The 22,206-nt window shown below is 44.0% G+C and overlaps 1 protein-coding gene across 6 annotated transcripts in view; it reads right to left on the bottom strand.

The window, feature by feature from the left end:
• The window catches only part of WIPF1 (WAS/WASL interacting protein family member 1), a 55,094-nt gene extending 35,741 nt beyond the window's left edge, over window positions 1-19,353 (bottom strand). For 2 of the 6 annotated variants that reach the window (XM_085066412.1, XM_085066407.1), the window contains exon 1: window positions 19,201-19,353. The gene's annotated coding sequence lies outside the window, so the exon portion shown is untranslated. Of the gene's footprint in view, window positions 1-2,051; window positions 2,143-12,686; window positions 12,759-18,600; window positions 18,837-19,200 lie in introns of those variants that run through there. The other 4 variants (XM_085066413.1, XM_085066408.1, XM_085066411.1 and 1 more) reach the window with 4 other exon arrangements.
• Between the last annotated feature and the right edge of the window lie 2,853 nt (window positions 19,354-22,206).

The raw sequence follows: 22,206 nt of genomic DNA, 5'->3' as shown, positions 1-22,206 counted from the left end.
TCTGGTTCCATTTTTTATTATTTTCTTTTTTTGGTTTCCTTCTCTCTCATTCCAATGCATATTTAATTCATTTTGTTTAGTCTGTACTCTTTATTCCCTTTCCTCTTTTTGCAGATTTCCTTTTCAATTTGTTAGAGGAAGAAACATTCTTTCCCTGGCTTTCATAATACAAGCTGCTGGAAAGGACCCATTCAGAAATCCCCCCTCTTCAACAACTCTCCTGCTCTTTCAATCCTGGCTGCCTATGTTCACTCCTGGTAGCAGAGTAGAAGTGTTAGGGTTTATTTATTTAGAAAAGTGTATCAGTTTATTTCTTAATTCAATTTCAAATACCTAGCACAAGCCACTGCATGGAGGCTCAAATACATTATTTACGAGCCATTATATTTAGCTTAAAACAACTCCTAATCTATTTGAGATGAGCCACTATAAGACAGGATTAGGCTGAAATGAAAATGTCTGCAGTGGGATTTTACTAAATTGCTTTTAAATCACATTCCTAGTTAAACAGTGCTCCAGCAAAGGCTATAAACCCTAATACATCAGAAAGGCTGATCTGGGACAGAACTTTGGCTCTCTGAAAACTTGCTGGTTTTACAGAAGCAGAGGAGCCCAGCTAAGGCCAAAGCCTTCTCTGCATATAAAACCCCAAAGCTCGAAATATGAGAGCAAAGCTCTGCAAAGCTAAACCACAGAGCTGTTTAACTGCCCAGAAACAGGGCCCTGCTATTCCCAGCTTGCCAAGACCCTTCATGCCCTGCAGCAGGGCCAGATGCAGCATCCACCTCCACTGCAGGAGGCGGCAGCAGCCTGGTCCACCATGAGCCACGGCGTTCATCTTATGCAGATGTTTCCACACTGAGAGCAGGATGAATGCACTAGGTGGCATGGGGAAGGTGAAAGAGCTGTGCAACTTAGTCTGGTTTTCTACGTGATCAGGGAAATATTTTAAAAGATATTTAGGAAGAAGTATGGGCAGCTTTAGGAATACTTGCCTGACACTCAAATCTCTGATTTTAATGTCTGGCACGGCCTTGTTACAACAGTGTCATCCCCAGCAGGTGCATTTTGTGCCAGATTGCTGTCACTATCCCTGTCCAAGCCCCTCTGCCTCATGAGCTGTGACCCTGGGCAAGTAGGAGGGCTCTTTGTGCAGAGTGAGCACCTTGGCCTGCAACTACCATTGCTGGAGTCAACTGTGGGGTGTCACCTCCGCTTCTCCCCACTCTCCTAGCACCACGCGGAGCCCATGCCAGGATTTAGTTTTAGTTCAGATTCTCTGCAGAGTTACTACTACATTCTACATTTTATCATACCAAATGTTATTTTCTTTGTAATTTTTGCTCTAACTTTGCATTTAAGATTTGTAATTAATCACAATTTCCTAGTAATTTAAAAGTAACATATTTTTGTGCAGGAGTACAAAACATACATCCTATCAAAGAGTGTCCCTCTAAGGGATCCCAAATTCTACAGCACCAACCTAGCGTCATTTCATTCCTCATACAATGTGCTCCCAAGTCAAAATCCTCCAGCACAGAAAAGCTGTGATGAAGTTTCTCAACAGAAATCACCAGGAAAGAGAAAAAAACTTTTACAAGAAACTACGCCAGTAAAACCAAAGAGAAGAACTACAACAGCCAAAACAAAGTGAAGTTTTCACTATACTCAATGATTTTAACCCGTGCTTGGAAAAGTGCTTTCCAGTATTTATTAACACTGAACACTTCTATTAAAAATCCAGACCTTTAACTCATTTTATGGAAGTCTTAACAAGACGGAGATTTCATTCACGCTTCTAATGTGACTCAGGTCCACACTGCTGTTGTACAGCAAGGCAGGCTCCAAGCTTCTCACAAACCATGCTAACTCACAGATGAGCTTCCCGTTTTTGCCCCGTAGAGTTCTGCTCTGAAAGCCCATGCTATTAACTCCCTGCTACCACAATGCCATATAGACCACTCCTTATCCACTGCTGCCAACAATCAGTGAAAATACACGTGCAGAACACCCCAGTAGGATGGTTAAAGAGATGTTTTAAGAGAACTAACCTGCGCTATTTGAATCCGCTGGAGGTCACCCAGTTCTGAACTTCCCCAGCAGCTTCAGTCTGGTTTCCTGTAGAGGAGCATGTGACACCACACTTCCTCACCGCACCTTGCTAGACTCGCTTTGCTTATGTTTTAAAATCAGATGAAACAACTAACTGTCCCTCACAGCATGTTAAAGAAATTTCTGATCTCATGTTGAACGACTGACATTTCTGCATACCCAGAAAGCCCTCCTTGACTGTTTTCTGAGTCACTCCATGAGTCAATGGACCTTTTTGTACTATTTCTTTATATTAATACCAAATAATGAATGTGATTCTGTCACAGTATGCTCAGTGTCCCTCCCCCACTTCTTTTAAAGGGGAAACAAATGCAGTAGTGGAGAATGCAATTACACTACAGGCGTGGGAAATTTCAGTTCAAGGATATTTGTTTAGCAAATGTTCAGAGTGGTAATGAATTGATGAATTCAAACAGATGCAGTTATCAGCAATTTCAGAAATACTTTCATTTGAATATGGCAAACAGAAGTTTGAGTCCTATGAAAAGTAGTTTATGTCTTCAGAAGTGCAGAGATTTTCTCAGTTGTAGCAGAGTGCATCCACATATTTTTACCTAGCACTGGGTGAACAGGCCTGAACATATGTTACAAAAGGAAGGATAGTAAAGTCCTGAATTAGAACAGTATACTTACAGGACTAGTCAATAGGTGGTGCTTTATCAGAATTTTATTTTTTTAAAGACGCATGAATTTTGGAAAGGTAGTCTAATCCTAAATGCACCACCAGCAGAAATAGCAACACGGCCTGGAGGTAAAGTTTGAAGATCACCACGTCAGAATAGAGGCAGAAAGGTCATACCAGAGTCAGCAAGGAAATGCTGCTCTGCTGGAAGATACTCCTTGTGGAAAATGTTAAAACACTCTTCAATCAACCTAATGGAGGGGGTGAAGATGAATGTCACATTCCTATATTTAGTGAGAGCTGAAATAACAGACAGTGCCTGGGGGACTGATCAGCCTGGCAAGGCCTGGATGAAAGCGGTGGGCTGCAAACTCCGAGGAGTTCCCTTACAGACTGACTGAAAACATCTGTGCTGGGGCACAGATTTGCTTTAGCTGCACCTAAGTGTGAACATGAAAACCTTGAAGACAGAAAAGAGTGAACACACAGTGATGCTGCAAATTTGGGATGCAAAGCTTTCAGCAGCAACACTCATTCGTGGCTGTCCTGCCACCACCATTCAGTTCTCCCACTGCACTCCACAGCTGCCTCAAGTGTGTTGGCACAGTGGTTCCAAAGCCTGTGCCATGGACCACACTGAGGAGCTGATCTAGTGGTCAAGAGCTGATCAGGCTTTTTCCCCCCCCCTTTTTCTCACTGTCAGGCAAAATCAGACACGTGCTAGCAGGAATCTGGCACTGTCACTATCCAGGCTGTCACACAAAACCACGGCTACAGTGAGAGACCCAGAGCAAGCCAATGCTTGCTGCTTCTTTAACCATGGATGGATGCATTCGATGCAATTTCTACATAAATTAAGAGGTTTCCCCTAAAATGTCATCTTTAAAATTAAATTGTGCCAGATGAAGACATCAATGTTGTGAGCAGCCTCCTGGTGACCACCAGCCAGGGATTACATTCCCATCTGCTGCCTCAAGGCTTCTTACCACCACTCACTAGTTCATTACTATCAAATGAGTCAAACTAGCTCCAATGATTTTTATTAGTGGGTTAAAATCATTGGAAAATGGAGTAACACTGGTTTTGTGAATCTCTCCTATCCACAGAGATGTGAGAGTAGTGACCTCTGGCAAAGAGGCAGCAACAAGATTTACAGAGCAGCAGCTAAGTATTAAACAAATTACCCCCAGCTAATAAAAGATGCCAGCATTTTATGCGTAAACATGCAAAGGACACCCACGTAAAAGGAAATACATGCATGATTTTAAAAAGTGCCAACAAACTAGCCCATAGAATGGATGCTTTTCATGAGACTCATACACACCCCCTCCTTGTGCATGCACCTCTGAGCTCCTGCAGCTGTAGTAGGAAAGCATGTGCAAACACATGGCTGCAGATGCACCTGCTCAGCCCCCACTGAAGGTTTTGGGCCAAATGGCCAAGGTATTATTTACAATGGAAGACACTTGACAGCACTGTGAGGCTCATGCAGCTTAAGCATTTTCCCCTCAGTAAGCGTGCAGAGACATGATACGCCGGACCCCGAGCTTCAGAGGCGCTGAGGGGAAGTTGAAGAGTTCAGGAAGTGGCCATGCTTGCTCTCAGCACACTGCCTCTTTGTCCTCCCCCAGCTGCTCCCCCAGGAGCTTTCAGACAGCCTGGATCTCTCACAAGCGATGGGTTATTTCTTTCCATTTTAAGAAGGGGCTACGTTTACAAAGTCACTTTTAATGTGTCAACCTCACTGTGAGGATCTAGTCACACATAATGGACTGTGCCAGAGCTGTGCTTGGAGTTGCTGGTGAGGCAAATGTGCTTTTATATCCCCCCAGATATTTGGGGTCGTTCAAGATGGGAGGAATTTGCTCACCCAGCAGGTAACTCAGAGCAGCCTCCCAGCCACTTTTCATCTATGCCCAAGGAAAGCAGCCTCCCAGGGCGTTGCTCCAGCCAAGTTCAGAGTGCAGCAGCACCTCGGCATGCCCTTCAGTGGGACCATGGAGAGGCACTGCAGGGACAGCAAAGGCAGCTGTGTGACACCGGGGGACCCACTGTATCCATAGAGGTCTCGCACAGCGGGGTTTGCTGAGTCACCACTGACACCAGAGCATCTGTCAATTCTGACTGTGGAGTGCTAGGACAAGAAGGGAAACTTCTGAAGCTTGATGAATTCTGTCCTCTGTAAACAAACCACTTATTTCTCCATCATTGTCACAGATGAGGAATCTGGTGGCTGGCACCTTTCGAGGAGCAAAGCTTCAACAGGGTTTTTTGGCAGTAACCTTGTCCAAGCCAACCACTTGCAACTAATGCTATGTCTCACCTTTTATTTTTATATAGATATGCATATACATATATGTATATATATATACACACACACATACATATACATACAAAAGACAAAACCACGTCTTTAGCTTTTGACTGGAAAGAATACCTGAAGCTCTCCTTTATGTACACCTGGGAACTTAAAGGAGACATGTTAGTAACCCTGCAGATGGCACAAGTTGTTTTTAAAACCCCAGACTGACTTCCCCTCACTTGCCATGAGATCAAACAGTGTTTGATTTATGAATAAAGGACCACCCCAGCAGCAGTAACAAGTTGCACAGTGGCCTGACAGATAAGCTACTGTTAGGGATGTTAATAGACACTGCTGTAAAACTATTGACACAAATTATTTGCTTGTCCTGTGCTATGGGGATAAGAATGCAATCAAAGCCTCTGAGGTTTTTGGTTTCAGTTAGAACCTTGCACTATCTACACATCTCAGTACACTGGACACAATGATCCAGACTAACAGAGCATGACAAAACCCAGCATTCAAAACCCATACATAGCTTTTACCTTATAAAAACGTGCCCGGTTTATTCACTGTACAGAAAATCACCCCATTCACCAATATGGCTATGACTGGACACACACACACAGAGAATAGTGGATATGTGGGGACTGTTTTCTATCTGGTACCTGTCACCAGCAAATCTCAGTGCTCGGGCAAAACAATCTGCACTGCCTCAACTTTGAGCAGGCACAACACAGGCGAGTGCAAGAGTAAAGCATCCTGTGGAACTGTGAACATGCAACTACAAATAAACCAACCAAGACCAGATCTGTCAGCCAAATCACCAGAGTCAAGCACTAATACAGAGGTGTTCAAACTTCAAAGCAGGAGCACAGTCGGCAAGAGTTTGTTGAAAGAATTACAACCAGAAACTGGGACTTCTCAGTAGCATATAATCCCTGCTGTTTCCATTTCCTCTTTCTCATTATCGGCACAGACGGGGGCTGCAGATTAGTAAACAGTGGGTGTTTGGGGTGAATTAGAGCATGTGTGATGTAGAGCTAGGTATCCTGGTGGCATCTGTGGGACTTCGGAGAGATGTAAATATTTAATGTTGCCCACTACATTTCTTCAAAATGATGAAATATTAACACATTCCTTAGGGGTGGGAGAATCATACCAGATAAAACAGGGAATCTATTTCGTCCTTCATCCTAGATGTGAACAAAATCTGATGATCAGAAGTGTCCTGGCAGATTCCCACGCTCAGTCATGTCTATGTGGAAAATGAAGAGCTTTTACACTGCTCCATCTTGTCTGAAAAGTGTGAACCCCCTCCCAAACTCAACAAATTCTGGGCCAAAACCCTCTACACAGTTATGTGCATGAGACATTACATTTACAGCTATCACCCTTGGGTTTAGCCACAGGCTATCCTTTCAGAGGACAGCCACATATATAAAAGCCACTCTTAAGAAAACGTACTTTTGCACAGAAATGCCTATGTATTTCTTAGCTTGAGTAAAACTGCTGAACTGACAAACCCTGCTCTCAAAGTTACTTGTCCTCCCTGCTCTAATAACATAGACATTACAAGAGTCCTGAAAAAGAGTTCTGCACTGCATATGTATTATTTTATATATATTTATATCATTAGATATATTTGTCAAATGAGAACTCTATCTGTGCAGAAGTCCCTTCATAACATTATATATTTTTCTAATAACCTTAATATGTTTTCAGGAACCAAAAAGGAAGTTTTAATAAAAGTTAGAGTGAGGATTGTGGCTTCCAATACTTACTTTCACATAAAACCTGATTTTTTAGTTTGTAGCTTTTTCATACAATAAGCTTGGGACACAGTTTCTCTTTGACCCTATCAAAGCATATGGACTTAGCAGGTCAACCAAGAGAGAAACAATACATGCTATCTTTCCAAAGGGTATTTTCAACACCCTTTGTCCAGTAAAATCTACCTACCTGTTTTTCTAGAGCAGTGTTTGCTATACTTTGTCAATGGCATGCCTAGGCTTCAAGTACCTTTTCTCAATACATGAGCATTGCTATGATGGCAAAGTCAAAACATATTTATTATTAAGCAACTTGTCTTCAGCTATTCACGAGTCAGTATTCAACTGAATATTTGATGAAGAATTTTTACATACTTGGTTATTTCAGTAGAAAAAATTGACTGTTTTTAAAGATCACACTTGAATCTGAGTAATATTTTGCATTCCAACTCCCCATCAGCATTTGTGTACATATATATACATGGATACATATATGTACATGCAAATAAAGCTAAACAAATCTACACCTTAGAAATCATGATCTACCAGAACATCACAGATTTTCAAGCCACACAATATTCATTGGTAAGAGCAATCTTTCATCTGAAACAAGCCATAAAATTTCAAGCTGTTACTGCTGCTTAGTAAATTTCTCCTTTACATTCTGAATCTCCTATCCAATGCTCACGCCCTTTTACTTTTTTTTAAAGGGAAAGCAAGTCCCAGTCTTCGGGAACTTTAGTCCATTTCTTGCATTCTTCCCATGGGTGGTATATTTCACATCAGGAATAACTGGATGCCAAATATAGCCACAGATGGGAGTCTGTGCATAGTTGCTGGGTGATTATAATATAGAATCAGATTCTCTGCTGTATAACAAATGAGATTTTACTCTCTGCTAAGCTACAAGTGCCAGCAATCCCATACAGACTTGAACTACATCCAAGTAAGGTGAGCAAGATCAGATCATGCACAAGATCAGATCATGTGGTTTTAATTTATATTTATTGACAATTATATTCTCCTAAAAATAAACAGGAGAAAGGGAGGCTCAGTATATGAATATGTATATACGCTGCATACCACATTATCATTAAATTATCTGTGCAATTACTATGAATTAGGAGAATTTGCCACTATGATTTCAGAGAGCAGTAGTTTAAAAAGTGACAGAGAATTGCAGAGTCCATGAAAAGCACCCAGATAACAGCCTTGGAGACTAGCATTCCCTGTTTCCTTAGTGAAAAAATCTCAGCCCTGCTGTGAAGTCCTACATTTTGCCTGCATGTGAGGAGCAGACACATGTGACACATCCAAGCAAGACTGCACACATCACTCTGCCCACCACTGGCCCTGGTCCAAAAGAATCACCCATTAGCCATCAGGGAACAGCTGCAATCCTTGTTGACAATCTGACTACTTCATGATGGCTTCCAGCAGGAACTTTCATCTTGCAGACCTGGAGTTACCAACTCATTGCACATAGACAATGCTAAACCTGACAGAAACCAACATTTAGTCACAGTTCACCTGGGTTTGAGAGTATACACCGCTGATTTAGAAATAAAACGCTCTATATTGCTGTTTCATCAAAACCTGGTTTCATCAACTGCTGAAACTGAGCCAGTTATCAGGAGACTGCACTCACAAGATAAAGCAGGACCTCTACCTCAAAAGGGTATGGGAATAGCCTATTGTTCCCAAAGCCAGACAGATACAAAGAGCTTCTGAAGGACTTCTGAAGCAAATTCCCATAACACACTTGGGAACTGACAGACAGGATAACCCAAAAGTACAGGTTGAGCTTGAAAGCACAGGCAGTAGTATGATATTCTGGCTCAAAACAACTTGGCACCTGGTCTCCCTCATTAGCAGAAGTTCAACACACAGCTACAACTGAACATGCAATCATCTGTCTGCATCCCACTCTACATGTGTTTTGTTTCTTCTTCCCTCTCCCACTAGCAAAAGGCCAAGTACACAGCAGAGAACTGAAAAATTAAATTTACAGCTAAGTTTATGGCTCCAAGGACATTACCTATGCACAACAGAAAGCCCAAACTGTGTAGTTTGAAGCATGGCCGCCTGAAAGAGTGCTGCCAACAGAGCAGAAATGCCTTATGGCCTGATTTCTTGACTATTCAGCAAAGCAGGCTGGCTTTCCTGAGAGGCTGCACCACAGCAGTGACCTAAGAGAACAGCACAGAGGAAAGCAGCAAGGACCTCCTAAAACCCCTCCTGTTTGGCCTGAAAACTTAGAGCTGCCCCAGAGTAAGCTGCACACTCCAGCATGGTCCCTTTGGGTAGGAGAGATTAGTCACGGGCATTTTGGTAGAGCCCAATGAATCCAGTCAGCCTATGGGCCAAGTCCCAGCAGACCCAGCACAGTTCCTTACGGAGGATGAATTGTGAGCAGATACAGCCTTGGCTCTCATCGGCAATGCCTCAAAGCATCCCCATGCACTGCAGGAGTCTAAAGGTGTTTCTTCACCTGTTCCCTGTCACTACATGCTGCCAGCAGGGGCTCAGCTGCACCAGCTGTGATACAGACTGTATATGCCTACTTGAGGTTTCATAGTGTTACTAGTTTGGATTTAAGTGAACTTTGTGACATATTTAACTTTGGTCTTTTTGCTGGTAAATGGGACAAGGAGTGTTCTCTCAACCTCAAATGCCAAAGCTAGCACTTTGCTTCTCTTTGGGAAATTCTGGTTTTGAAGCCCCTTGGTTGTCCCTGACGCTATTTCTATAATTACACTCTTAGGAACTATTTAAAAGTTCCCTTTATACTTGTCCTATATCAGATATTATTCCTTAGTGGCAGGGTCTGAAATCCTGAACCAATGCACATTAGAGGAAATTACAGTGATATCAGAGGTCACATGTTCCATTGAGAAATTAAGAAAACAGAACCTGCACATGCCAGACTTAAATACAGAAACCGCAATTTTTAACAATATCACTTGACAGAACTCGGGTTTATGCACCAAACAAGCCTGCAGATTATCTGGGTGCTTTCCTCCCCAGTGCAATCACATCACAGTGACCCTGCAAAATTTTAAAGCAAAGACATCAAGGGCAATGGAGCTTTGGTACAGAAGAAAGAGCAATCCTACCTTCAGAATGTCAATTTCCAAAAGTAACCAGCAGTGACTACCAGACAACAGAGGAAACAACTCCAGAAGCTTAAGAGAAAAGAGGTCAGAGGAAAGTCCTGGAAAATGCTGTGTTAACCTTGTCTGGAGCAATCCTGCTCCACTGGTGTCATCTCAGCACTGATCTTCCACAGCAACTTCACATCAAGGGCAGGACTGGACCCAGGTTACACCTATCAACGCTTCTGCTAGTTCAGAGTGATTTTTTCCATGTATCTTTGTTCTCCTTTCTTAGGGCATAAAGCCTTGCCTCATTAAGAAATGGCAGTGGGACATTTCTTTATTTCTATATCAAAGGAAAAAGTGAAAATACAGTTTTGGGGTTGTTTTTCTTCTACTTTCCCTTCTTGCAAGTTTTTCCATTCTGTTTTCATTTGCTTCTGTCCATATCTCACAGTAGATGGGCTGGAGTAAGGGCCTTGGAAGCTGTAAATGCTGTGGTATTATATACCATGTGGTATAATTACTGTGGTTTCTTTAATGCCTCCTAAGTCTGGTCAATTAGTGAGCAAATGGTGAACAAACATTTTTTGAGAAGTACAAAAGCTTTCAAACAAAAAAGAGCAGTCATAAACCATTCTTACCATAAACTCCATTATTCCTCCTAAGAGGAAACTTTCTTGGGGAACTTCAAGTAACACAAAACAGAAGACAACAATGACAATTCTTTTCCTTGGAAGCACAAAATCCCTCAGTGTTCTCATTTAAGTACTGCACATGATGACATCCAACTGGGTTTTACCCTGCAATTCACTCGCATTATCAGGGATGTTCTGCTAAACAACTGGCACATTTTAGATGAATAAAGAGGGAACTTGTCCAGTCATCTCAAGCTGTTTGTCAGTTATGGAACACTTCATTTTCTAGTTCCCTATAGCAGCTCAAGTTAATTTGTCTTCCTCTTGACACCAGTCAGCATGCACACTTCTTTTAAGGATGCACAAATGAAAAAAAAAGGAAAAGCTATAATAAAACTTGGAGACACTGATCCTGCAGAGAGCTGCTAGGAGAAGGATAACCACTAAATGAGAAAATAAATATGGCTCTAGTTCCACCTAAGGGTACAATTGAGTGTAAGTATGCACCAGCTCCTCAGAGTAAGATGTGTCACTTTGAAAAATATTATCTGGTTTAGTATTAATTTCAAATGAGATAAGAACATGAATTGTTCATTTATACTCATGGGACACTGGTCAATTCAATAAAGAATAATCTATTTAAAGTAAATTGTGCCATGAAACAACTATTTCGTCTCTCCCTAAGTCACCTATTCAGATCAAACGAGGACCTTTCATTTGAAAATACAGTAGAAAGTTCCAAGTGATCATTATTTATTTGTGGTTTGTTTCTGCCTAGTAGTAAAACAAAGTTTTGGGGCTGTCTGCTGCTATTTGAGAGTTTCAGATTCCAAGATGACATCAGAACTACTGATTGGAAAAGCTGTACTTTTCAGGAATATCTTTTTCTGTTTCAAAATAGCGTTAGTCTGGAGTGGTTTAAAAATGTAACCTGAAAACAAACAATGATATACTGATAGGTGTTGACTGTGTGGCCCCAGTTGAATGGCATTCGCTCTAATACTGAAATAATCACACAAGCAGACCTTCCTTACCACCACATTCCTATAATTTGATTTTTCATTTCATACCATTGGAATAGAAAATATATTCTACAGGGCACTGCTCAAATGCATTCTTTACTTACAACATACACAACACAGCAGCCTTTATGGTTTACATTCAATACTTCCTTTAAAAACTGTCTTCAGTAGCTTCTAGTGTGAAACTAAAAGTGAAAATTCTCTATTTTACATTTCCATGCCAGAAAAACAGTTCTGGGAATATGTCAGGCAAAGTAAGTCAGTCAGTGCTGGGTAATCAGGACATGAGGAGAGCAGTGACTGATGTGGTGGTCATGGGAGGACTGATGAGTTGGGGTAAATTGAAGAGAGGACTGTAGAGCTCAGTACTACATGGCTGATGCTGTCCATGTTTGCCCAACTGCAACTCAAATTGAACCAAAAGAGCATCGAAATAGTATCCTTTAATAATTACTAGCTGAGGAATCTTCCCTCAGGTAGGAGGTGAGGGGGAGAATAAGCAATCACCCCTTCCTCTCACCACCAAATACTTTCTGTCCTCCATGTCTTTCTGCTCAACAGCTACCTAACTGGTGTTAGTTACAAACAGTTTACCATCCTGTTCAAAAGGAAGAGGAACTGAAAAAGGAAGGTTCCTGATTCATGCCACACTTGCAGTTCTGGAGTGCTACTTCAACTGGAGCGGCAATCTGCCTCCAAGCACCTACAGCTTTCCTCAGGGACCAGCACTTGGAGGGCAGCTAAAGGTCCCACCACTTTCAGAGCCTGCTGGTGAGGTGCGCTAATGAAGCACTGCCTGTTGTTCCCAGCAGAAACAGCTGATCTGGGGAAGCACCCTTACTTAACTGCTCATATCACTGCTTTAAAAATGGCAGGGAGAAAAGGGGCAGACGGGGAAGGAAAAAGAGAAAAAATAGAAGGGTTGGTGGAAAAAATGGGAGCTCAGCCCAACTCCTTTTTCAGTTCTTGAAAGAAGGGACAGGGCTTAGCTCTGAGCCACCAGGACTGGTGCATGGACCGGTCTAGAGCGACACTATCTGCTGAAACTCATTTTACCTTCTTAATTTTCAAGAACAAGTACTGTAAGGATCATATTTTGTACATTTGGTAACGCTGTACTCACCCTGTCAGAGTCTCTCTTGCCTGTGGAGATCTTTAAACCAGCAAAAGAAGGAAGACAAGATGAAAAAAAACCCTGAAAACAAAGCCAGAGTCTGGATCAGAAAATTCATAACGTATTCTGTGACTTAGAAGTCAGAACCACAAGAGATTAGGTTCTCTATAACCTCAGGTTGAGTGGGAAGAAATGCACACTGCTAACCAAATCCTGCAATGTGCTGAGCCAGTATCCTAAACCTGGGGGCAGAGGCCGAAGCTGCCAGCCTCGGGCTGCCCCTGCAAACACTCACATGTGCACTGCAGGTATTTCCCTTGACAAGAAATTCCACGTTCTCAGCTCTATACACATCCCTGTTGTAAAGATGCCTTTTCTAGCGCTTAAAAGAGATTTGTATTCAGCCATATCACTGAGCATGGCTAATTTGGGACACATTTGTGAGCACTCACACTTGTCTTGCTTCCACAGCAACCAGGCATAGCACCCATACCCATTTTCCAAGCAAAGCTGCCCAGACAAGTCAGGTTTATGTAGCTGGCAGGCTCAGCTGTTCCAGGGCATTACTCTGACACACAGCTCTCTTCACAGAACACCAAGGCACATGTCTAACTGGACAACAGGTTGTGGAAGCAATAAAATAACGTATTATCCTATCTGATTTCTATGACTTAAAGGATTTCCCAAGTTGCCATGCTTGCTCATGCCCTCTTAACATTTAGGGATTTGTGTCAACTGAGCTACAAAACTGATCTGTTGTTGTGGAGAATAAGCAATGGATAGATCTGCAGAATGATGCAAGGATCCACAGACTTTTAGTTATGCTTATGCAACTCCACAGTTCCACAGCTGCTAATAATTAGCAGATGACCTGCATAAGTGCTAGACCAAAAGAAAGAGAATCCTACTTCATCACTTAAAAAACAAGCTACCAAAACAAGAGTAATGATGTTTTTCATCTGACATGATCTTTTCTCCTCTAACAGAATTCAAACAAATGCAGCATAACGAATTCAGCATAACTCATAACTGAAGATCTGAATGGTGCCTTGTTCGTAGCATTTGGATTTGAAACACAGATGCAGTTAACTCACAGCTTAACTCCTTCCATGATACTCCTTAAAATGCTGATGTGTGTTCTTCTCAGCTTCCAGATTTTTAAAAGTTTTCAAGTGATTTTTCTTTTTTAAACAGAGAGATTCAAACTTGGATTCAGTGTACAGCTTCGTCTATTTTCCTCTCTTAAAAAATAAGAGATTGTTGTGCAACTAACTGGGAATAACATCACTTTCTAAAAATTTCCCTTGCAGCTCTTGTCTTTATTTCACCAAATTGTTTTCCAGATAAAATTTTTTAGGTTTCTGAAAAAGTCAATACACTATATTTTTCTTTAGTACTAAAACTCCCTATGAGCATGACAGATAAAAAGGAAAAAAAGAAAAAAAAAAAGGAATATGATATCTCTCAGCAGGTAAGTGTAGTCTCTGTTGCCAAGTGATCTGAGAATAGTTGAGTAGGGAAAGGAGGTAGTTTTATGTGCAAAGACAAAATTTCTCAGCTACCAAGGCACTAGTCTGCCAGCCAGGAGATTTATGATCCTCTCCCAGTACTATTACTGACCTGCTGCTATGAGACTTTGGGCAAAATTACTTCCTTATGCTATGCTTCTCTACATACTTCGATTTTTGAAGTCTTTATTCCAAATTCTCAAGGCCATTTTCAGATATTTTAAGACTATATTTATTCCCACTGGTTTTGGGGACAGACAAAGGCAGCCATGCATTCCCCGAAATGCAAAAACATGGCATACAGCCAGCTGGAAGGAACCGTTGGATCTCATCTAGTTCAGAGCAGGGCTAACCTGGCTTCAGGCAGATTGCTCAGGCCTTAACCAGTTTTTAGACCATCTCCTATAACAGAGACTCCACAATCCCTCTGGACAACCAGTTTCAATGGTTAGCTCCCCTCACCACCACCACCTTATGGGTGTTTTTGTAGGAAGCAGGATAACACGCCAAGAAATTGCCAATGCATTTTCTGTTTAGGGCTCACTTCTGGCCCTGTTAAGTCAGGGCCCAGAAAATACTGAGAAGCCTGCTCCACACTGCCTGCTCTTCGTGGCAAGAGGATTTCAATACTCAAAATATTACAGAGAAGGAGGAAGAGGGAATCACCCCATTTCCTGAACTTATCACAAGAGAAACACGCAGAAGCTATTTTGGGCTCACTGAAGCTGCTAAGAGCATTTATTTTAACATCTGTACTACTTCCCGTTAAAGAATATCCTGTAGTTTCTTCAGCAGGAGTTATGTGCTCAAGCCTAGCACAAATGAGAAAGAGGGCTGCCATGAAAGCATGCATGGCAGGACCCTTCTCACAGGTTTTGTCCCAAGAAGGAAATGGTGGGAGCTACACACATAGACACACTGAGGAGACTAAAGATGAGGGGTGCCACATAAACACATTAAATCTTAGAAACTTTTTCTTCTACAACATTAGTAGTTTAAGGAACTGCAACTACATGTTTTTACTCCAAAGCATACTTATGTGTAATTGGATCCAAATGAGCAACACTAATGAGGTTATGGCTGAGTTAAGTGTTACAAAACAGACTCTCAAACTACTCCTTGCGTTTCCCATTTATCTCCTTCCAGGAATTAGGAAAAACTTTCTATTCTGAACTCCTTTGATCTCTCAGATTCAGATGAAACTGCTCCCCCCCACTTGCGTCTCCAGCCTCAGAGACACTCTTGACTGATCTTTGTGAACTGTGCTGGATGAAGCCCAAGGACAGCTGCACTTGCAGACTTGTGTGCCTGGGAGGATGAAGATCAACTCCAGTATCTTTAAGGGCCCTGAAGTTCAGGGTTATTGCCACTGACAAAAATAATCTTTTTACTATTCAGATTTCACTCTCAGTCCAGCAGCAGCGTCACAGTCCTCCCAGAGAATCACAAAGGAGTACTAACATAGTAAACAGTTTGTTACTTCTTTTCTTTCTGCCTCTTCAGATACCCAGACATATGCAGACATGTATCTGGTGCTTCATGAGAGTACTACACTATCATACTGGTCACCATAAGCACACAAATACTTTAAATGAAGCCTTCTATTAAAAGCATGATTATAGACATCTTTATTAAATTTACTTTTTAATAATGCCTTTTCTGGGCTATTTGCCAACTTACAGTTCAGCAGTTATTATTCAATAACAGATTTTCACATACCTCTTTGAAGTAAGGAGCTAAACAAGTAGGTGTTAACTGCACACAGGACAGACAGCTGCCTTGAAGATCTGTTACAGTATCCACTTCTTTAGTATTACCAAAATCTGTTCTACTATTCCAGAATTTAATTATCTCCCCATATACTGGTCTCCACACCCCTACTCAAATACAGCTAGCACCATGGATTTTGAACCAAGACAGTAAACAGACCCTTTTTATAACAGATCACAAACCAAATGTTAGAGTGCACCACATGAAGAAAAGGAGAAAGTGTAGGAGTCAAGAATAAGAGAAATCAGTAGAAAGAATACAAAAGCATTTAATTAGATTTGCATTTTCATAACACTTCATTATTATGAAGAAGCCATAATTAAGATATGTTTACCTTGGCAAAAGCATAAAATTTAAAGAAACCCTCCCCTCTGTTGCCTCATTATTTCATATGGTTTCTATATGTAAGTCCATTAACCAGATGTAGACTCAGCATAGTTAAAAGCACAGAACATTTCTCAAAGCTGTTGCATAAAGACGTTTTTCTAAATTGTACATGTACACCATAAACAACACATGCGCTCCAAAGGGAGCCTATGCCTTCTTGTTATGTTGCAATTGTCAGACAATACCAACAGACACCAACATACACTCTTTTCTCCCTACAAAGCAGTTGGGTGTTCATACAAGCAGGGTAAAAAAAACTAAACGGCTGTTAGAACTTTATGCAGTGTAGGTAATGGAGAAAAATACTGCAGCATGCTCCCTTCTCAAAGGGATTAGCATTGCTCATGCTTTTCAGTGGCCTTTTCAGGGCCTGGAGGTCATCAAATGTAAAGGCCATCATACCTGTTATCACAGGTGGGAATATGCTCCTTCTATAGACAATACCTTTTCCTAGATGCACACTTTCAGTTCTGACTGTACTACACAGGTAAAAGCACTGAAACCCTCCTGATATTTTTGTTATAACTGGGTTTTTTATTTAAAAAACAAACAAAACAAAAAAAAACCCCAAAAAAAGTTTACTAGTCTTGTAGCCATGAAGTCCCCAAAGACAGTACCTTACTACCTGATGCCATTCAGAGGGTAAACTAATCCTGGAGAAAGTTAAAAGCGTAATTTCAGTAGAAATAGCAAGGCAGCAGCAGTAGTTAGGACATAGCTACAGAGCTTCAACTGCTTTCATCCTCAATTGTTGGGGTGAGGGATCTCAAAGCAGGAGGCAGGGAAAGTCAGTACAGGGCTGAGAGGAGACTTCTCTAAAGACATGGCAGTAGCTGCTCTCCCTTTGGACTTCTGAACTTTTCAGCACAACCCCACAGACAACTGGGAGAGGCTGAAGCAGCTGCAGCACAGGCAGAGCAACAGGTGAGCAGCAGTAAGACATAACAGCAGGGTAGGAGGGACAGGAGCAGAAGCAGCAATCCCTCAGATGCCAAGGATAACACACAGAGTAACCACAGCCTCCATGCACAGCCCCTGTCCCAAAATGCTTGCACTCCAGTCAAGGCCAGCCACAGGAACTGGCGTGCCTCTTGCTTCACATTCCTCAGAAACTTGCCTTAACCAGCTATGGAAATAATTATTTCATGTACAACATGGAGAACTACACATTTGACAGGCAGATGCTAAGGGCAACGTCCTGCTCAGCTTGAGGTCAGAGGATGCCAAAGAGCCCAGAAGCGCGAGGCAGAAAGACACACATAATACTTGAGGAATGAAAAGCAGCGCTCTCTGGAGGAACAGTAACAGGGACTCAAGAGATACAATCTCATCATTTTAGGCTGTTTGCTCTTGTCCTAGCTAAAGAGATCTTTAAATAACATTTCTGCACATATAAAGAGCTTTTCCTCTACATTTGTAGCCTTCCTCTCTTCCCCTCGTCCCTCCCCAACCACCGTAACTCTTCCTGAATCTCTCTTTCTGTCTGTCCTCCCCCCTCACGTGCTCCCGCTGGACAGAGGGCAGAAGTGCTCTGCAACAGCCGTATTTCTTCCTCATACGCTCCTTCCCCTCACAGCAGAGGGGAAAGTACATGCCAGCTCAGCTTGCCTCGTGCTTGACGGGGCTTGGAAAAGTGCACTGCCAGAGCAGCACTGCCATCCCTTCTGCCTTCACTGAAGGCAAGGCTCCCAAGCAGAGACTCTGAGAGGACCTTTTTTTTTTTGCATGGCCTCCTGGGTCTCTGCACTGTCCTCCCAAATTCGGCTTGGAAGAGCTGGTGGACAGAAGAAACAGAGGGGAAGGTTGACAGAGCTAAAAAGGGTGTGAATGAGGAGCAAAACACACTGCCCATCCTCTGGAGGTCAGAGCAGAACTGAGAGCAGCTGCCTGTCACAGCCCTGTCTTTGAGAAAGTACTTCAGGAGTAAAGGAGCAATTCCGAAGTACCTCATGGTGGGTTCCTGAGCAAGCACACCTCAGTGCCAGAGCCAAGTGCTGTTCTCACGTTGGTTTTAGAGAGGCCACTCAAATGGTAGCTGGTAGCTGAGGAACACCTACTCTAAGAAGGCACATAGCTCTGTGCTGCAGAAGGTGCTCATTAGAAGATGAAACACAGCCATTAGAGCAGCAAAGTGCAAGACAAGCTAAAACCTGAAGACCGGTTACTTGAGGTTCCCTAAGTTGGTTCCTTCCAAAAAGCCCCCAAGAGCCAGTCCAGAGGGCAGAGACCTGCTCTGTTGATTCCACCATAAAGCCTACCTACAAGGTCCACCTCCACGTTCGCTGCAGATGAAAGCACTCGAGGGAGGCTGCAGCACAAACACCTGTGTGTGACCAGCCTAACGATGCCCTGCGTGGGCGCCACACGTGTGGGCAGCGGTGTGCGCCTCGGCCCGGCGTGTGCCACAGCCCCAGCGGGGCTCTCCCCGCCCTGACACGCCAGCAGGGTTCCACAGCCGTGGCGGTACGGCGGCAGGGATGGACAAGGATGGCACAGGGCACGGTCCGAGCTGCCCAGCGGGGCTGCGCCCTGAGGCCAGCGCCGCCGCGGGCACGCGCCCAACCGGGGGAAGCGGGAATGCGAGGGGAAGCGGGAGGGATCCCAGCCTGCCAGCACGGCTTCGGGAGGCAGGAGGAACGCGTCCAGCCCGAGACAGAGCAGTCTGGAAGAAAAGAGAGAAAGAGCAGACAGGCACGAGGCGAGACTCGGCTCCCGACCCTTGTACCCGCAGGGCGCTCGTCCCGCGGGGCCGGGGGTGCCGGGCCGCCCCAGCGCGGCGGCCGCCGGAGCCCTGCCCGTCCCACAGACCCCCCTTCCGCTCCGCCGGGAGCCCCGTGCGGCTCCCGCAGCCCCCTTACCGCGCTCCGTGCGGGCGAGGCGGCGGGAGGGCACGGCGGGTCCCGCCGGCGCTGCAGCCGCTGCGGCGGCCGGGACATGTTGGGCCGGGCGGCTATTTATAGCGGCAGGAAGCGGCGCGGCGCGGCTCTGGGGCGCCGCTCCCCCGCCGCCCGCGCCGCCGCACATGCCCCGGCCCCACGGCCCGGCCGGCCGGCCGCCCCTCCCGCGGCTGTGCCCCTCGGCCCGGCCCCAGGGAGCGCTTGGTGCCGGTGATGGCCGTGCTCCATCCTTCTGAGCCCGGTGCCCGGTGGGAGTTCACACCGGTCAGAGCTACAGAGAGCCCCTTACAGGGAGGTGGGCTCAGGTACCCGAGTGCCAACAGCCTGAACGGTGACTTTGGTACCTCTTCCCAGGACACATCCCGTTGAAAGCCTCACCGGTTCCCCGGCCATGACCTCACGGCAGGGGCAGCTCTGCTGTCCGAGCCGTCCCGGCCGCCCCTGTCCCGCTCTGCCGGCCCTCGGCACAGCCCCCGCTCCTCTCGGCCCTGTCCCGCTGCTCCGTCTGACAGCAGAGCTCTCGACACGCTTTGTTTACCCTACCTGCCTCCGATAGCCTTGATGGCAGCCGGCAGGGAAGGGTAGTGGCACCTGGGGAATAGCAAGGCACCAGGCAGAGACACACACGGTAGAGTAGAAGCGTAATTAAACAGTGGGAAAGAGGTGCTTGCTTTTCCCTTTTAAGGTTTGCAGTATACTGAAATGTGGGAAGGTCAATTACCCCTCTCTGCAGGATGCCCCAGAAGGTATTTGTGCTTCATACCTCAATTAGCTCACACAGAGATTGCTTTGCCAGGCAAGCAATAGATTCTGCTCCCTTTTCCCCCTCAGCTTGACTTAGTTTTCTAGAAACAAAATTTCTGTGATGTTTTTATGTCCAGCACTGAGGTTTTGGATGGAAAAGTGCCCAAGTGTATGTAATGGAGTAGTTTGTGCAGATAGGAGCAAAGTTGGAAGTGCAAGAGCTGTGTCCTGAGTGTCTATTTAAGTGAACATTAATCTAACGTGCTTTTGTCTCTAGGATTGATTTCACATTTTGTAGGTGTTCAAATGGTTTTTGTTTACTCCATGCGTAGACATAGCCCAGCTCAGCAGCTATATAACACTGTTACCTAACATATATAAATGTTAAGGACAAGTGTCCTGAAGAACCTAAATATTTTGATTCACTTGCAGCAACGTGTCCCAGCAAGGTCAAAGACTGAGTAACCTGTGTGCTAAGTTAACCTGCTGCAACTTACTTTCATGTTTTCACCAGATGAGCTGTTGCCTGAAGGCACAGCATTATGGTGAGACATGCTGTCATAAGAGCAATGGCATTACTGATCTGTCTTCAGGGCAAGGTTGGAAACCTTGCCAGGCTTTTATGTAGGTCATTTCTCTGTTTCTGTGCCATTGTATGCTTGGAGCGCTACAAGACAAACACAAAAAGTGGTACAATTTTTTATGTCTACCCTTTTCTGACCCATGCACACAATGTAGATTAGCTTGCAAGCAAAAATTTCAGTGCTCACAAATAGTAAAACTGCAGGTACTTTGTGTTTACTGTCTTTACAGTCCCAAAGCTCTTTAGAGAGGGTCACAAATCCACATGAGGTTCCTAAGCACAGCATACTGCATTTGGGTCATTGGTTAGCTGAAAAGTCACGTAGAGGCGAACAGCTTCCTCTTGTCTACATGCTGGCAAAATACCATGTGATGTGTTTATTCCAGGCTCCGTATGGGATAAATAGCAAACACTGATACAGATCTACTCAACTTTTAAAAGTTGGGAATATGTGCCACAATGGGAGATCTGTGATGGGATGACAGGAAATGGTTACAACCCGTGCTAGGAAAGAGTTGTCCCTTTATGGGGAATCCACTGAATAATCCATCATCACTGTGCTGCAGTAACCTGCAAACTCCTTTGGACTTTTGCCTGCTAGTCAGGCTGGCCTGTTGCGTAGTAACAAGTGAAATTGTCCTGTCCTTACTGTAGATAACCCACCTGCAGCCAGTGGGACTCAGCCAGGCTCTCAAGGTGAACATGGAAATGCTTGCCTACAGACTGCCTGTTTTCCACAGCAGTGTCAGTCTTTTGTACTTTATCAGGGACTGAGAATCTTTTGCAAAACAGTGCATGATTGCCTTTTCTGTATTTGGGATTTGATTTCCAAAAAGAGAAATGCACCAGAGCTTTGTTAGAAGTCAGTATCTGTGCAACATTCAGGTGGATAACAGCTTGAGAGACTTTGTATCTGTTTTGCAATTTTTAAGAAAAGAAAGAGAGAGGTAATTTTTTAGCCAGCAGCATGCCTGGGGGCCTGGAGGCTGTGCTAGACTTTATCTAGCACTAGTAAACATACGAAAGTGTGAGGTCTTGTGACTGGAGCCAAGGACAGCAACCTTCCAAAAGTGTCCAAAGCCAAAAGCATTTCTGATGTGCTAAACTGTCGGTGACTTTAAAGGTGATATCTTGCCTGCCACCATACCAGAAAACAAACCTTTCAGGGAGATAGTGTGCTCCCTTTCAGCAGCAGCACAGTGTTTATGCACTTATGCGGGTCCTGCGTTACACATTCTCTCTTGCCCTGCTGTCCCTACCCGCTGTGGTTTGCCTCAGCTGTGGAAACAGGAACTGCTGAGTCAGCACGCTGATGAAACTCACACTGCTTTCACACTCCTCTGGGGAGACTGCCACGGCAAGGAGGTTGGCAGCAATTTATATCCTGGAGAAAAAAACCCGAGTGCTTAAACTGTCTTACAATTGCCTGCAACAATAATCTGATTTTTAAAAAACTCTCAGACTGAAGGAGGCTGAGGGACCCAAGCGCTGGTGGCAGATGAATGATCACACCTGGCATATGCAAGCTCATAATCAAGATCTTGGAGTTCAGTGAGTGTCATTTCTCTGTTTTCTCTCTTGATCAGCTCAACTACATTTTACAAAGCCAAGATCCAACTGGCTGAATAGACAGAATAAGC

Source organism: Lichenostomus cassidix, chromosome 7, assembly GCF_008360975.1.
Source record: "Lichenostomus cassidix isolate B80296 chromosome 7, HeHo_3.0, whole genome shotgun sequence".
Lineage (NCBI taxonomy): Eukaryota > Metazoa > Chordata > Aves > Passeriformes > Meliphagidae > Lichenostomus > Lichenostomus cassidix.
Note: the sequence above shows the minus strand (reverse complement) of the source record. Positions and strands in the feature narration are given on the sequence as shown.